We start from the raw sequence: 17,727 nt of genomic DNA on the forward strand, positions 1-17,727 counted from the left end.
TTTTTTGCTTTGTGAATGCAGATGTTCCACAGGAAGAGAACTTCTATGTTTTTATATATTTGTATAGCTAATTTTTTTACAGAATTTCACCAGATTAATTTGTCAAGTACTTGTACATTATAGATGGACTTTACAAACTACCGGTATGTGCTTATTTTAGAGGGTAAAGTTTTCAGGGCCAGTTTACACAGTAGATAAATATTCTATTATTTTCTATAATAGAATATTTGTGTCAAAATTTTAACCAGTGGACATTTTAAATTTACTTATAAAAATGAATACAAATACAGTGGTACCTCGGTTTTTCGAACGTCTCTGTTGACGAACATTTTGGTTTATGAATGCCGTAAACCTGGAAGTAAACACTCCGGTTTTCGAACACGCCTCAGAAGTCAAACATGTCACATGGCTTCCGCTGAGTGCAAGCTCCTGAGGCCTAGCTGTCGGTTGTTTTTAAACGTTTCAGAACTCGTGGATTACGTTCGAAAACCGAGGTACCACTGTATTTGGCATGTACATATTTTAAGGCATTCCTTAAACTGATTTTTCTGTTACTCCTTGTATTTCATGTGCACTGCTGGATGAAAAACAAAAAAATAGAGCCTAATGTTAGGCAAAGCTGGTCAGTTGGCTGATGTTATTTTGAACTGCAATGTGAAGGCTTACAGTGAGAAAGATGAAATACCCTGTTTGGGACAGACTTGCAGGGTTGGCTTCCTGGGCTTGTGACCATTGAAGTTGCACAGGGTCCTGTCTTCAAAAGCACTTCTGTACTCGGGGTTTATCTTTGAATTTGTGTTTTGTAAGGGAAGTCCAATGGGGTAAATAGAGAACATGCTGGGGGACTGACGCTTCCCCTGAGGCATGGTTCCACATTCACCACCCACTTCCCCTCCCCATACCTAGAGATCGCTGCTGCCCTGTTTCAGTGGGGGACCAAGCACTGGCCATATGATGTGCTCTGAGTTACAAGGCAGAACCCTAGGAGTTGGAGAGGGGTCTGCACTCAACCTGGACCGGAAGGAGCATGACATTAAATTGCAAATGAATGAACAGACTAAGAAAGGACAAAGCTTTTTTTCTCCTGCTTTTTGAACAAGGGCCACCTGCATTTCATTTTTCACTGAACCCTATAAATTTTGTAGCTGTCCTTGGTAATTTGGAACTAGTGTTATTGAATGTCACTACCTGATGCACCAGCTCAGATGAGAAGGGCAATTCTGAGGTGTATGATATTTCAGGGTATCAGGAACTTATTTTAGAAAATGACCGTGTGGCCTGAAAGACTTAAATATCATGTCTCTAAACTGCAGCTTTGTCAGGCACATGTACACTTACTAATTAACTTCAATATATCAAGCAGTACCTACAAGTTTGTTCAGTGTGTTTGGCTCATGGATGTACAGAATCCATAGGCTGTACCTGCACTGCTGCTGGGCTCAGAAAAGCAGGCAGCTCTGAGAGAATCACACTTACAATATACAAAGTTCATAGATAATTCATGAGAAGAAATTAGTTGTGTCAACTTAAAACAGGATGCTAGAATTAGCAATGCCATTTTCCTCATATTAAAATGATCATTTTCAAGGTAATTTTCTCAATATTCATAGTTTGTGGAGCATAAAATAAAAAATGATTTTTCCAGAGTAGCTAGATGTTTAATAGAACTTAAAGTTTACAACGAAGTGCATGCACAACTAGCTTTTTTCTAATTTAATCTTTTGTATTAAGTTCTATACATATGTATACAATAACTAGAACAATTAAACTTATTATAATGTGGAACCACATGCTTAACATATAAAACATATTAAATGGGTTAAAGGAAATAATACACAGTGCTTTTAAAAATCACCTAGATCTTTTTATCTGTCTACCAAGAATGCCTCACCTACATTCTTTTTCAAATTGGTAACACATTGTCTATCTATCTTATTAAGAACCAGATTAAATGAAATTTTTTTGCTACGCTATGATAATATTTAATGTAGAGGGAAGAGTTTTTTTGTTTGTCGTTGTTAAATTTATTGGGGTGACACTGGCTCATAAAATTATATAGGTTTCCAGTGTACAATTTACAGTAAATAATCACCACCCAGTCAAATCTCCTCAAAGACAAGGGAAGTAAAAGCAAAAAATAAATGAATGGCAGTACATCAAACTGAAAAGCTTCTGCACAGCAAAAGAAACCATTAACAAAACACACAGGCAACCAATCAAATGGGAGAAGATATTTGCAAACAACACCTCCGATAAGGGGCTAATATCCAAAATATACAAAGAACTCATACAACTCAACAACAACAGCAACAATGAAAAAAAAAGAAAGAAAAAATCAATTAAAAAATGAGCAGAGGACCTGAACAGATGTTTCTCCCAAGAGGACATACAAAAGGCCAACAGATTTATGAAAAGATGCTCAACTTTGCTAGCTATTAGGGAAATGTTTATCAAAACTACCTTATACCTGTTAGAATGGCTATCATTAACAAGACAAGCAATAACAAGTATTAGAAAGGTTGTGGGGAAAAAGGAACCCTCATACACTGCCTGTGGGAAGGTAAATTGGTACAGCCACTATGGAAAATGATGCGGAGGTTCCTCAAAAAATTAAGAAAAAAGTTACCATACACCCCAGCAATCCCTCTTCTGGGTATCTAACCAAAAAATCTGAAAACATTTATCTGTAAATATATATGTATCTCTATGTTCATTGTGGAATTATTCACGGTGGCCAAGACATGGAAACAACCAAAGTGTCCATCGATAGATGATTGGATAAAGAAGATGTGGTATAAATTACACAATGAAATATTACTCAGCCATGAGAAAAGATGAAATACTCTTATTTTCGACAACATGATGTATTTTGAGATTATTATGCTAAGCAAAATAAGTCAGACAGAAAAATTTGAGAAACATAATTTCACTCATATGTGCGATATAAAACTGAAAGCAACAAGTGAACAAGCCAAAGAAACAAAAACTCATAGACACAGGCAATAGTTTAGTGGCTATCGGAGAGTAAGGGGGAAGGAAGGTGATAGAAGAGGGTAAAAGGGATTAATTGTAATTTTTATCATTGAAAGCCCTTTGAAACATTTTTGCACCTCTTGAGGAAACTCTGCCCAACGTCTTTCACTGTATTGTTTTGTTTATTTTTGTTATTTTTTCCCAAAGGTGTGGTGCTAAGTCTTGTATTTAAAATTGTTTCCCACCGGACTTCCTTGTTGTAGGCCTATCATGACTGAGATCGGCGTATCAGTGGCACCATTCAGAGCCAACTCAGGTGATAGTTATACCTTTAAGCTATACAATGAGTTGCAGGCACTGCGCAATCTTCCCCCATACCTACTCCTGACCACACTTAGTCCTCTGCACATCACAGAATATGAAGCCAATGACAATTTGATAAATTCATAAATGAAAGAGTGTCTCCATATGTATAACACCCACCCTTAGCAGTTTTAGATTCAACTTGACAACCCATCTCACAGGACCCCAATAGACCACACTTGATAATGATTTCATTAGAAGGATATGAGGCAATAAAACATGCCAGTAGGGTAATATCAGGAGATTCTCCAACATGCGAGTTCCCACAAGTGTCTAGGATAAAGTCTTTCTCCAACCCTGCAAAGTAACAAATCAGGTATGAGAGTCTGAGATCATGGGTGGGTGAGAGACCTACCCTGGCTAACACTTCCCAAGTCTCAAATAGGAATCAGTATCTCTTATAGCAGCCCATAAACAAAGAATATGACCTGTTACAAGAATACACCACCCTCAGAAATCCAACAAGGTATTTATAGTCATTCACAATCTTCCTAGACCAGATGCAGTTTATAAATCAAGATTTATTTTTATCATAAGCAAAGTTGCCTAATAATACAGCTGACATTCTTACCAGTATCAGGTTTCCATGGAAACAGCTAGAAAGTTATCGCCGGTCATTTTTCTTTTCACAGGGAAGAAAGTGTTTTTGCTATCCCTCTATTCACCTTAGGAAATGCTAATATTTGGGAATTTGGATTACCAAACAGGCCTTAATCTCTGAGTTATAACGCAGTAAATTCAGAATGACAGCTATATATTCAACTAAAAAAACTGGAAAAAAAAAGAGTAACAAAATGTTTCTGATATGACTAAATATTGTACAAATGCCAATTTCTGCCTCAGTTAGTCTATAAATCCAATGCTAGCCCACATAATTTTAAAATTTAGCTAAATAGAGAAAAACAAAACAAAACAAAAAACCTGAATCTAAAATGTATACCAGGTAGATAATGAATGACTAGCATCCAGAAATACAATCATGTATGTATGTGAATTGTTACATAGAGAGATATAGATAATTTAATAACTGCTATTGAAATGATTGTCAATCCATCTGGCGAAATATAAACTTAAATTCATAAGTAATATAATAATTTATATTCAAACAGGATTGCCCTTTTCTTTAAATGGACAGAATAGTAAATATTTTAGTCTATGTGGGCCACATTATTTGTCATAATTCATCTCTGTGGTTATAGCACCAAGTGAGTGGTGTGGGGGTAGCAAATTTGATTTATAGGTAGTAGTGCTAACCTTGATTTAATCTCACCGGAGTCAAAATTTCCTTACCTGGAGAATGACTGGTAAGAGTATCTACCACATAGCTTGATATAATAAGTAAAGTGTGAAATATTTAGCCCACTGTTTCGATGTAGTAGAAATCTAACTTTTTATATACTTCTTATTGCTGTTAGGGGAAATAAGACAGATTTTCTTTGAAATGATTTTGGTGTCTTCATAGGAATAACTTCTTAAAATTCCGCAGACACAAGACACATGATACATTGTCCCATAGATAAAATATTTTAAATTATGTATGCTTGTATATAATATATAAAAGTTATGACAATTAAGTTCACGAACTTTGTTGCAATGATGTTGCTAACCATTTTTGATATCAGAGGGATTATTCATTATGAATTGGTACTAACTGGACAAATAGTTAACCAAGTTTACTATTTGGAAGTGCTGAAAAGGCTGTGTGAAAAAGTTACATGACCTGAACTTTTTGCCAACAATTCATGCCTCTTGCATCACGACAATGCACCAGCTCACAAGGCACTGTCTGTAAGGGAGTTTTCAGCCAGTAAACAAATAACTGTATTGGAACACCCTCCCTACTCACCTGATCTGGCCCCTAGTGACTTTTTCTTTACCCAAAGATGAAATATTGAAAGGAAGACATTTTGATAACATTCAGGACATCAAGGGTAATATGACAGTTCTGATGGCCATTGCAGAATGAGTTCCAAACTTGCTTTGAAGGGTGGACTAGGCACTGGTGTCAGTGCATAACTTCCCAAGGGGAGTACTTTGAAGTAACTGTAGTGATATTCAGCAATGAGCTATGTAGCACTTTTTCTAGGATGAGTTGGTGAACTTATTTGTCACACCTCGAAGTATTTATAAATAAATACTATTTTATAAAATACATTTTATAGCAATATGTATTTCATATAAACAAATTTATATATTTATACTTAATAAATATATATTATAAAGAAGAGAATTACAAAAATTCCGCCAAGGTACAAATAAATATAGCAGTATGAGATACTTCTGTTAGGAGATTTTGTAATATTTTTAGCTTTTCCTTAGCTTTGCTTGCTGTCTTTGACATTTTAAAATCATGTTGCCCTTAGTGTGTAAAAGTGCTATCAGTCACTTAAGATGCTACTTACATAAATTAATTAACTTGACATTTAATGACTCAATGCCTAAAAATTATCTAGTATCGTTCATATTTTGCATATCACACTTGGGTCTGGAAAAATTTACTAAAATGAAAATATGACCCTTGAAGTGCTTAAAAACTTTGACCTACTCCATCAAAAAGTAAAGAAAATTTTAATTAGTTTTAAACAAAGCCTTTTGGAACAGAATGAAGTAATGAACCCAACTGATCTAAGTATGGGTCAGAAAGCATTTCCATGAGCATTCAAGTCCTTGTTGGTAATACAGGATCTTAGTGTATGTGATTTATGTTTCATTATTGAATTCTGACTAAGTACATTTATTTAACTTGTATAACTATGATGATGTATTACATATCAACATATTTGAAGCAAACATACAAAAATGTGGAGGTTTAAAAGATATGTATTTAAAAATATAATATAATAATGGAAGTTTACAGATTTTTTAAATTGGCAAATTATATATGAAAAGTTATTTGGGGGTTTTCTTTAGTGGGAAAAAATATTTGAGCCTGAGGTTGATAGATTATACATGATATTTGATACCATATAGGGAGAGGCCCAGATAGCTATAACAAATCTTCAAAACTCAGTAAGTTAAATGCATTCCTTTAATTCCCCATCTTAGAATTCAAACAGCAGATACAGATGTCTATTGGTTAGAAGATTTTACTCTTTGCTTTTAATGTATGGTCACTGAGGGCTGTGAGGTGAATATGTGCTTCTAGGAGATACCTAAAAAATAAAAAAAATAAAATGGTAGGACAAGAAAAGACTCATAAGTAATGTTGGCTCTTATCTTGAATAGGTGGAAATTAAATGAAGCTTTTGATTTAGAAAGAATAAATAGGTTATTTTGCTCTGCAGTTTGCCACTAAGAAAGCATGTGTAGCTGGAGTTATTAGTTACTGCCTTCAGCTGATGGCTTTCCTTTGCTGTAAAATATCTGCCATATGTACTCTGTCTTCCCTGCATTGTACTTTCCGCACTTCCTCCAGCCACTCTCCTCCTCAGAATTCCTCAGTAAGTAGTTCCTGTTACCTTCAGGATAAAAATCTATTTTTTTCTTTTTTTTTACATGGTATAAAAAGATGCTTTGGCCCCTGCCAGCCTCTCCAGAAACAACTATATTTTCTCCCTTCAATATTATGCTACAGACTATTGAAGGTACCGTGCTCTCCCCTGTTCCTGTGTCTTTGTCCAGGCAGTTCCCTTTATTTGAAATACCCTTGTTTCATAACTAACAATGTATTATTTTTGCAAAATCCAACTCATTCCTCAAATCTCAGCTCAAATGCCATCTTCTGTGGGCCTCTACTCCTATGCTCATTCTTTACTTCATACTTACATGCATTATAGCACCAATCTTTTACTATGATATTTGTTTGTCTCCTTGCCTTGGAGGGCAGGAGACTACATTTTTGTATTCATGGTTTCTAGAGCAGTATCTGGTCTGCAGTAGGTAGTGAATATATATTTTTGAATGAATGATAGATTGTTTCACCTATTTTATTAAGCTATAATAATATTAAAGACTTCTATATTTCAGATTTATGAAAATATTATTGACACATTTAATTATCTTTGCCCCAATTACATTAATTATGTTCCTATATGTTCGCGGAAAGTCACCTTTGTTGGTTTTTCATACTTTTTTTATTTAATAGTAAAACCAAGATAATAATTACTGTGGGTCTGTTCCTAATGTATGAGTAACAGCTTGCATACCCATTTCCTTTACCTATGTGGAGGCTTGTATTTCTAGATACAAAAATGGCACAAATAGGTAGATGCAAGTAATGCTGTTGGATTAAGTGCAGTTTAGGCCACAGTGTAGTCTTCAACATTCCTCTATACTGATATGCTCTTGCATCTCCTTAAGCAAGTGCTTGATGAAAGATTGCTTTCTACTGTTTCTCTATCTCACATAGAACATCTTTAAAGATGAGCCAAAGTAAGCCCTTGATACACACACATTGACTAGTAATGTTTGGTGATTTTTCTAGTTTTACTCTTGTAGTTGAGAGAAAGGATTTTTTTTTATTATTATTTTGAATGTTTGTTTATTTAAATTATTTAGTACTAGGACTTAGTCTTGGTAGTTGGAAATAACAATTAAAAATAATTCTTATCAAACTAGTCGAATGGTAATGACTGGGTTTATCACAGAAGGACTAAATGATTTACTCTGTCTGTGTGTGTACGAGGTGTGGTCAAAAACTACAATGGATGTTTAAATAAGTTTATTACAGTAAAAGACACATTGCCATTAATACCCCTCAAAATATCCCCCTCACTTCAAACACACATATCCCATCGTTCTTGCCACTTTCCGAAGCAGTTCTGGAAGTCCTCTTTCATGAGTGTCTTTAGTTGCTTCGTTGTGGCTGCCTCTATGTCCTGAATCCATTCCAAATATTTTCCTTTCATGGTCATGGTCATTTTGACTTGGGGGAAGAGCCAGAAGTCACACAATGCCAGATATGGTGAATAAGGTGGATGAGGACACACCGTAATGTTTTTATTTGACAGAAATTGCTGTACCAGAAGTGATGTGTGACACAGAGCATTGTCATGATGGAGGATGAAGTAAAGACATAAATGAAAGATGACTTCCAGAACTGCTTCAGAAAGGGGCAAGGACGATGGGATAAGTGTGTTCGAAGTGAGGGGGAGTGTTTTGAGGGGGATTAATGGCAATGTGTATTTTACTATAATAACTTTTTTTTATTTAAACATTCACCATATCTTTTGATTATACCTCATATTTGTGTGTCTGTATTGGAAAAAGCACCATGAACTTAGGGTTCACCTACCCCCAAATGAAAGGGTTAAAATGAGATTCTCAGATGGACTTTTGGGGATTAAAAGTACACTTAAAGCCATCACTCTCTGTTTGACTTTTCTATTAATTTGCTAATCAATTAATTATGGTACCAGATTTGTTTTAATAACTTTCTGAACCGATTATAGTAAGACATTGCATAAATATTCTTTATTATATCTTAACTTAATGAGAAAGCCATAGACACACGCCACATTAGGAGTTGTTCAGCATGTTTGATGTTGGGTGAGAAGGATGAGAATTATGGCTAGGTTTCTTTTTGTTTTTTTGTTTTTTTTAAGTCAGTTAAAAATATGGATATAATTATTTTAAGGTTCTAATTTGAAAGTGTTGCAGATATTCGTGAAGTAAAGGAAGACATCTCTTTACTTTGGCACTACAGCTGCATGAAAGAAAATAATATCCTTTTGGCATTAGATAATAAATTTAGAGTATATAGATTTCAATGAAAGATTACATTGTTCAAAGTGTTTTGAAAATATTTTCTATTTTAAATGAAGTCTCTACCATAATAAAAATGATTGCTTGATTCACTATTTTTGAGGATGAGATACACACACACACACACACACACACACACACACACAGTGCCAAAAAAGTGTATACACATTTTAAGAAAGGGAAAAACTGCATTGAAATTGTAATACTCAATATATACTGATAACAAAAGATGAATACAAGTCATGTGTATATGTATTTTTGGCACTCTCCGTATATATATATATATATATATATATACACACATATATATCTATATATACAAATATATATGTGTATATATATATATATTCACAGTTTATAGTCTGAAAATTTATGAAATAACTTGAGAAGTTGGTATATTTATAAGTGGACAAATATATCTGAAGTTTTAAAAACTGTCAGAGATAAGAGAAGATATTTTAATCGAAATATAAGCATACTACTAAATTTTGATGAATCACTTGTTATTTTATATTTGAAATTTAAATGGAATATGTGTTTAAAATATGTTTATACATTTACAATAAAATTCTTGATAATTCAAACAATTTTAAATTATGTATACTACTAATAAATGATTGCCTCCTTCTTAATACATTGTATGTGTTTTTTTTTTAACTATACCTTCTATTTAAACTGATCTTTTGTCTTTTTTTCCTTCTCTGACAGCTCCTTCAGGTCTTTATTTGGAGGCATGTCAGCTCATTTTTCTCACTTCAGATTCATCATTATGACTTCTTGAGGCCAGATCTAATTTTGAAATAACCAGGAACCTGTCCATCTCAGAGCAGCAAATCCCTCAACTTTGGAGCACAAATGATCACAGATACGGTCTGCATAAAATCATCTGCCTCTAGTCTGACAGCCATGAGCAGAGCCATAGGGAAAAAAAAAAAAAAGCCACAGCCTTAAATCTCTTCGCTCAGAAATTATCAAGAAGATTAAATAAATAAAAAAAAGAAGAAAAAAAATAGATGAAAAGGACTAAACAAGCAAGCCAACAACAACAAAACATTTTATTTCACCATGAAAATAGATATTCCCAGATGTGAACCCACAAAAATTTATATTCAGCAATTACCCTAGTAAATTGTACATTGATTTATCATTTGGGAAGGTGAAAGTACAGAGATAGGAGGTATCTCTAGTCAGAATTACTCACCATTGCAAATACGTAGACAAAACGATACTGAACGAACAAGGAGCATTGCAGCAATGAACAGTATTAAGACAGAATGTTGCTGTTAGAGAGAGAGGATGTTTGCCATCTTGTGTATACCCTTAAAGCCATAATGGAATGACAGCATTGTTGTCAATTGCTTGAAAACTTTCTGCATTCACTCCTTCACTTCATATTGGTTGAGAGAGGGGAAAGGTCAGTTCTTACTGATTACTTCTCAATGCACTTCTAATATTTGCACTGTCACTTCCATTCAGGGTAATGATGTGTGCTATTATTTGCACAGATGGTCCCATGCGTTTTGAGACCACAACAAGCAGTTTCTTGCAAGAGTCCAAAAAGGAAATATTTAAGAATTCTGCAGACATTGATTTTGCTTCTATAAAAATCAGTTATCTAAAAAAAAAGGTCTTGTCTCAGATTCAGAAACAACTACAGAATAATAATGAAAAAGCATTAGTGTGGTCAAATGAATGAAAAAGGGATCAAGATTTTTTTTTTTAAATGAAGGTCATTTTATATCATTAACAGCCAACAAGTCAAATACAGTGAACTGTACACTAAACATTTGTGTTGAACATCTATTTGTTCTCTTAATTAAAAAAAAATCATTTGTAATTTGTATTTGACATATAACAGTTTTTTATAGCCATTTATCTATGCTTCATGGGAAAATGTACCAGACAAACAAACAGCATTTTCAGTTTATTTTTCTAAATAAATGTGTTGTTTGTATTATTTGTAGTTGCTTATTTGATTCGGTTTTAATTACACAAAAGATAAGTTTCCTATGGTTTATTAACAGCTTTTATCATATTCATTCATTCAGAAGTAATGGAAGACTGAAATTTCTAATATTTCTGTGGAATAAAATTGTGCTATTTCTTAAACTCTGAAGAAGAAATGATATATTTTCACCATGAATTTCTTGTCAAGGGTTACTTTAATATTCTAGTTATACTAATTATGTTCAGTTAGTTTAATATATGGGGACATTGCTAGAAAACAAAGTTTGGGTATTGTATCAGAAAGGATTTTCTCCCTGTTCTCTTGCTGAAAATCTGCTCCAGGAGATAAAAATTAGATAATTATTTTAGGCCATTAATCATACCCAATGAGACCTCAGCAGAAGTCTTCTGAGAATTTCCATCAGTGTGTTATACATCAAAATGACTAAGGAAGCATACTGGAACAAAAGTGCAACTCAATCAACAAAGGCTTACTTAGTGTCAGCAAAGTGTTCATCCTTACTTGAGGCTCACCAGCTGGAGTCGGTATTTATGATCATTGCTACCACCAATAAGTAGTGTACAGCTCAAATTTTTCTGTTGTTTTTCTGTTGAGGCATACTTGACATAACATTTTTAACTTTCAGATGTACAACAGAATGATTTGGTACTTGCATATATTGCAAAATGTTTACCACAATCAGTCCAGTTAACATCCATCACCACACGTAGGTACAATTTATTTTCTTGAGAACTTTCAAGACCCACTCTCCTAGCTACTTTCAAATATTGAATTCAGTGTTATTAACTATAGTTATAGGTATAGTTAGTTATACTTGTGGCCCTCTGGAGGTGGCTAGAACAGAGCACGAAGACAGTGTCAGGCTTTCAAAGTCTCTGGAAAGAATTATAGTCAGCCCTTGAATGTGTGTTTAATTAGAAGCCTGCTCCTCAGGTGCAGCTAGAATGGTAAATGGGCCTTTTTCCCAGAAAGACTTGAGTTCTTGCTGTGTCCTGTGGGTGGCAGCCATATTAGAACCCTTCCTCCCTTGTTTATAGTCCTGTGAGGCCCAGGAGCATAAGCCCCACTAGCCACCAGAGCCAGGCCATGTAGAGGTGTCTCCTGGCAGCAGCTGCAAAACGGGGGCACTATACAGGGCCTAAAAGTCTTTCTTGGACACATCTGTCAGCTACAGTGAGGCAGACGGCGAGCTCAAAGATTGTGTCCACTGGCCTCTTGGTTCAGAGTCCTCCACAGACCCTCGTTGTGGGCCAGACCGGAAGTCTGCTCCTCAGGCCAAATCTCTGACAAGAAAATAGGTGTCTTTCTCAGAAAGGCTAAGGGTGTGTCTCAGTAGGACGTCTGTGGTGCCCTAGGGCCGGTAGTCGGCTCAGGACTCCCCGGGATCCTTACAATCTCGCGAGACCTGGATCCACGCCCTGCCCCCAGTCTCCAGAGCCAGGTGAAGAAGAGGCGTCCCCCTGGCAGCAGTGGCAAAAACCGGGGGTGAGCATGTGCAAATGCGCCTTTCCGGGAGCTCCTGGCGCTTTGGAGAGTGACAGAGGGAGAGTGTATAGGTGACACCCACCAGGAAAAAGAGGAAAAATAGCCTGGCTTTTTTTTTAAAAGCTGGTGCCCTCTGGCGAGAACGCAAAGATGGTCCCTGCCGCCTGGAAGGAGGCAGAGGGAGAGCAGAAAGATGGCTTCCTCTGCACTGAGCCCTGGGGCAGGTGAGTCCTGCGTGAGCCGTTCCTCAGTTCTTCTAGTCTTGTGGGTCTTGTGGACATTGGTTTTCAAAGCTAGATGTATGGGGGGACTTGTTTCCCCCAAACAGGTGTTAAAGGTTGGAGTGTCCAATGTGGGGTTCAAACCCTTCGCTCTTCAGGGAGAAGCTCAGAGTTGAGTTTCCTCCTGCTGTGGGTTGACGTGCTCGGGTTGGGGTTTCTGGCGAGATTTTGTCCCAGCCACTCCTACCCTCTTTCATCATGGGGAACCTTCTCTTGTTATTCTGATGCATAGGAGTTGTTCAGTTTTTAGGAATTTCTTTTCAGAGGAAGTTGTTCATATGTAGCTGCAGAATCAGTGTGTTCAGGGGAAGAGGTGAGCCCTGGATTTTCCTATTTCACTATCCTGAATTGGAACCACCAGATGACTTCAAACACATTATTTTGAACAATGAAAAAAATAATAGGTCATAAGGTTTATTCCCAAACTGTGAGCCGAATCCTAAATTCGCATTATGTTATTCTGCACACTTAAATTGATTTACTCTCTGGAATCTCTGTGATGCTTAGAGCATCCTGTAACATAATGAAGAAGATTAGTTTGTCATGCATGGTTTGAACCTCTGAAAATCAAGACATTGTACATGAAAATAATCTAGCTAGGAATCAAATTGCCAGTTTCTGTGGGATGTTAGTTGAAGTTTGCCTGGATTCCTTCAAATTTTTAAAAAATCCATGCAGATTGCTTCAAGATGTGAATTATTTGAAATCATAAATAGGAAGCTCAGAGATGAGCTTCCATCTTTATTCCAAACATCCATCAAGAATAAATGATAAAAAAAATTACAGTTTTTCACTTTCTAAATATACTCAACTATTAGTAGTGCTATGTATGCTGTAGTCTGTGAAAAGCCCTTAACGATTTTTGCAAAGTGACATTGTCAGGCCTGGTCTTCAGCAGGAAAACTCTGGTAGTAATTTATAGAGTGAATTTGGGGGTGGGGGAGATGGCATGCAGACCAGAAAAAATATCTAAAATTTTCCTTGAATTTAGTTCCTTTATTGTCAACTTTAATTACACTTACTTTCTAAGGTATTTCACTTGTCCATCACTTTATTGTCTTTTGTCATCTGCAAATTTTAAATTTACCCTTTATCTTCACAATTAAATATTACTTTTACAAATTCTATTAAACCATCTTCAGTTTCCACTGGATAGCCCTACTTACAGATTTTTCAAATTGAACCATTAGGTACAGGCCTAGTTTGTTTTATTGAGCTTCACAGATGCCGTGTATTTTACAAATTGAAGGCAAGACCCTCCACTAGCAAAAAGAATACCGTGTTTCCCCCAAAATAAGACCAGATCTTATGTAATTTTTGCTCCATTAGGGTTTCTTTTCAGGGAATGTCTTATTTTTTCATGTGCAGCAATCTACATTTATTCTATTCTAGTCATGTCATCTTCTGGAACATCGTCATAATGTATTAAATGTGTCCGTCTGGCTGATATCTTAACTGGGACTTAGGTCTTAATTTTTGGGGAAACACAGTAGGACTTGCTTTATGGTGGTGGTCTGGGTCCAAATCCACAATATCTCTGAGGTATGCCTATAATTTCCACTTCCTGACATTTGCTTTTAGAGTGCAGGTATGTTACATTTATATGCAACTCCAACTTTCTCCCTGCTGGCCCAAATTCACAAAATTATCATGTTCACATGGGTAAGATGCTTCTCTTTATTTATGACGCACCTGTTGCAGAATCACCTCCCAAAATCCAGGTTCCTGTGTTTGATCCTAGTAAGCCAAAACATTGAGAACTGGTGCTTGGAGAGGAAGTCTTATTCCATTTGCCTAAAGGGAGAGGACAGGAAAGCAAGCTCTCTCAAATCTGTCTCCCCCTAAAAAGCAAAAGAAGGTTTATTTAGCTAGGGAATGGGGGAACGGGAGTTCCAGGGAACTGAGTAAAGTCTTTCTTTAGTCACAAATATGCTTTTTTGTATCAGACTTCTGGGCATCAGCAGCTGGTTGCTGCTAACTTGGAGAGATTTTTTTCTGCTCCAAAACAAATGTATAAATTCTTCTCCTGACCCTGAAGTTATCTCTTCCTGCTTGACAAACAGACATCACATCAGCAACTTATGACTACATTCGTGAGAACAAAAGGAGTTGAGCAGGAAGAACGGTTAACATGAACAAGGCCAAATTAAGAATTAGATTATTTAATTCTAGCTGTGAAAAATACGAGAAGCATTAAAATCACAAAGGGCTTGAGTACATGCCTACTCTGGAACATGAACTGTATTGAGCACTAAGAAGGTAAGGGAAAAAAGACACAGATCCTATTTTGATGGAGTTTAAAATTTAGTTGGAGAGAACTACATTAAACATGTAACTTTGCTAGTTAACAAAAAATTACAACTGTGCCAAGTTCTATGAAGAAAGGTATATGGTATGCCAAGAGCATATATCCAGTGTATCTAACTCAGTGAGGGAAGTAAACTATGAGCTGAAATCTGAATGAAGGGTAATTGGGGCAAATCTTGGTAAAGCAGTGCAAAGTGGAAAAAAAAAAAAAAAAGAAACAGTAGAATCTCAGAAGACTTGAAAATAAGGGTAATTAGGTTGGAGTAAAGAAAGTAAAGAGGAGAGCATTAAAAAAACTGGTGAAAAGGAAGTCCAATCTTACCTAACCTATATCTTGGGTAAAGCAGAAAACAGCACAAACAGTTAAAATCCTAAGAGCACAGAAATAACTGAAGTAAGAGCAAGTCTATTTGGTATAACAAATGTAAGTGGTTTAATTCCTGAAAACACTAAGATCAGGTTCCGCTAACTGTTCGCTTGCCCCTTAAAGGATTTATTTCTACACCCAAAGTAATACAGACAGTTACACAATAAAATAATGTGTTAAAGTGTATCTGATTGAGTGCAAACCATAAGGGAAAGGAGGTCAAGATGAATATCAAAGAGAGCAGAATTACAAATAAAGAAATTTAAGAATTACATTGGGAGCATTTTTTTTTTAATTTATATAAGGTATATTTCTCAATGAAGATATAAAAAATGCATTCAGTAGGCATCTGTCAATTCATAAAGACATGAGAAACTACAGGTAGACTGACTAACAGCAAACATTTAGAAGTGTGTTGAAACTAGTTTCTGTAAGACTAGGTAGGTTTGCCCGTATATATCACAAAACCCAAGTAGCCCAGAAGAGACTAGCCCAGAAGAGACTGCTCAGACCTGGCATAGAAACTCCTTAAAATTGTCAGAGATCCAGGATACTTCTGATTCTCTGATCTGACATCCTTGGATTCTGACCTTTGTCCTTATGATGCAAAACAAGTTACTAGAAATACAGACATCAAAGGTATATTCTAGCGTAATAAGGAGAGAACTCACCTTCTCCTTTTTAAAGAAAGTTACTAAAAAAATGTTCACTTGATTTTTTTGGTATATTTCTCATTATTCAAACTGGCCAGACCAGCAGAAGGAGGACTAAGGAGTGTAGTTCTTTCAGCTGGGCACATTGCCGCATTGAATAAATTTGGTATTCTGACACTAAAGGGGCTGGGGAGAATGAATGATGGTGTACACAACTATCTAATTCTGCCACAAGACTTCAAAAATGTAGCAATAATTCATCATGCCCTGGGTTAAGTACTGGGGATTTGAGACACTAAATTTATGCAAACCTAAGGGAATAAAATTTTTAACTCATATTTTCAAGAGCAAACACAGTGGAATCAAATCGTGTGAACATTAATCTTTTATAGATGCTACTATACTCTGTCTATCCCTTTTTATGAACGTATACTCAAGACTGGTAATGATGTGGAGAAATTCTTTGTCTCTTGTGATAATCTCATCACACTGACTGTGATTCTTGTCCAGAAAGCACTGTGCATTTTATAGATGATATAAAGCCTTTTCACAGGACATTTTGACTGTATGGGCTTTCATACCTCATTCTTACGATATTCTAATGTATTTGTAAATACAATTTATCAATAACTCACTTGTACACATTTTAGTATGGTGTTTCATCAGTTTTTTTGGGGGAAAAGTATTGGAATTGTCTAACAACTTTTTACTCAACGGGTACTTAAGTTTGGGGAACATTTTATGCTAGTTCTCTGAAAGCATTCCTTACATCTTTTGTTTGTTTGTTTGTTTATACCTAAAGAGAAGATGGTTCATCGGATGTGGTACAACATCTAGGTATTCCAGAGGCTTTGATAGAGGAAACCAATGATACGTATAATTAGAAAGTAAACGTCTAAGCAAGTAGATTAATAGGTTCACATAGAAAATGCTGATTCCACAATCATACGCATTTTCTAACCACACTCACAGAGTTTCTTTGGTCCTGTGCCAGTTATAAATGCATACAATAACAGCTAAATGCATTTGAGATTATTTAAGATTTAGAGGTGAAAAATAGCACACATTATGTCATGCAGTGTGATCCATCAGGGAGATATTAGTCCATACTTTTCAAGACATTTCAGTCTTTTTAACCATAAAGTAAAGCTAATTCATGAACAACTAATTGAACCAACCACCAAGATCAAATGAACTTCCTACATTTGATGGGAAGTTATGCTCTGTATATAGTTATGCTCTGGGAATATATGCTCTGTAATTTTCCTTTCAGTTTCTTTGGAGAAGTATCCTAATATGTCAAAAGTGTGTTTTTCATTTTCCAGTTTCAGATTGAATCCATAATTTGATAACTTGATATATTTTTTCTGAACAATTTCTATGTTCCTATATCGGATGCAGATAAAATAGAGTACATTTTTTATGGAACATGACAATGAGACTGCAAAAGTCAATAACATTTAGTGCATTAACAACAATTTTTTGGAAGATTGGCAAGAAGGAAATATTTTACCATAATTCAAAGAATTGATCTTTATGTTTTCACCAAGAATACTTAGAAATCGAGGAAAAGGAGCTTGAGCATGAATATGAGGAAGGTATACAGCATATCACATTACTTTAAAT

At 35.6% G+C, this 17,727-nt stretch overlaps 1 protein-coding gene across 3 annotated transcripts in view; it reads left to right on the plus strand.

Annotated features, from left to right (window-relative positions):
* The window catches only part of PRR16 (proline rich 16), a 271,710-nt gene extending 260,778 nt beyond the window's left edge, over positions 1-10,932 (plus strand). For 2 of the 3 annotated variants that reach the window (XR_004423466.1, XM_033109852.1), the window contains exon 3: positions 9,748-10,932. The gene's annotated coding sequence lies outside the window, so the exon portion shown is untranslated. Of the gene's footprint in view, positions 1-6,844; positions 6,921-9,747 lie in introns of all 3 variants that reach the window. The other variant, XR_004423467.1, reaches the window with a different exon arrangement.
* The last annotated feature ends 6,795 nt before the right edge of the window (positions 10,933-17,727 follow it).

This window comes from Rhinolophus ferrumequinum, chromosome 7 (assembly GCF_004115265.2).
Source record: "Rhinolophus ferrumequinum isolate MPI-CBG mRhiFer1 chromosome 7, mRhiFer1_v1.p, whole genome shotgun sequence".
NCBI classification, from domain to species: Eukaryota; Metazoa; Chordata; class Mammalia; order Chiroptera; family Rhinolophidae; genus Rhinolophus; species Rhinolophus ferrumequinum.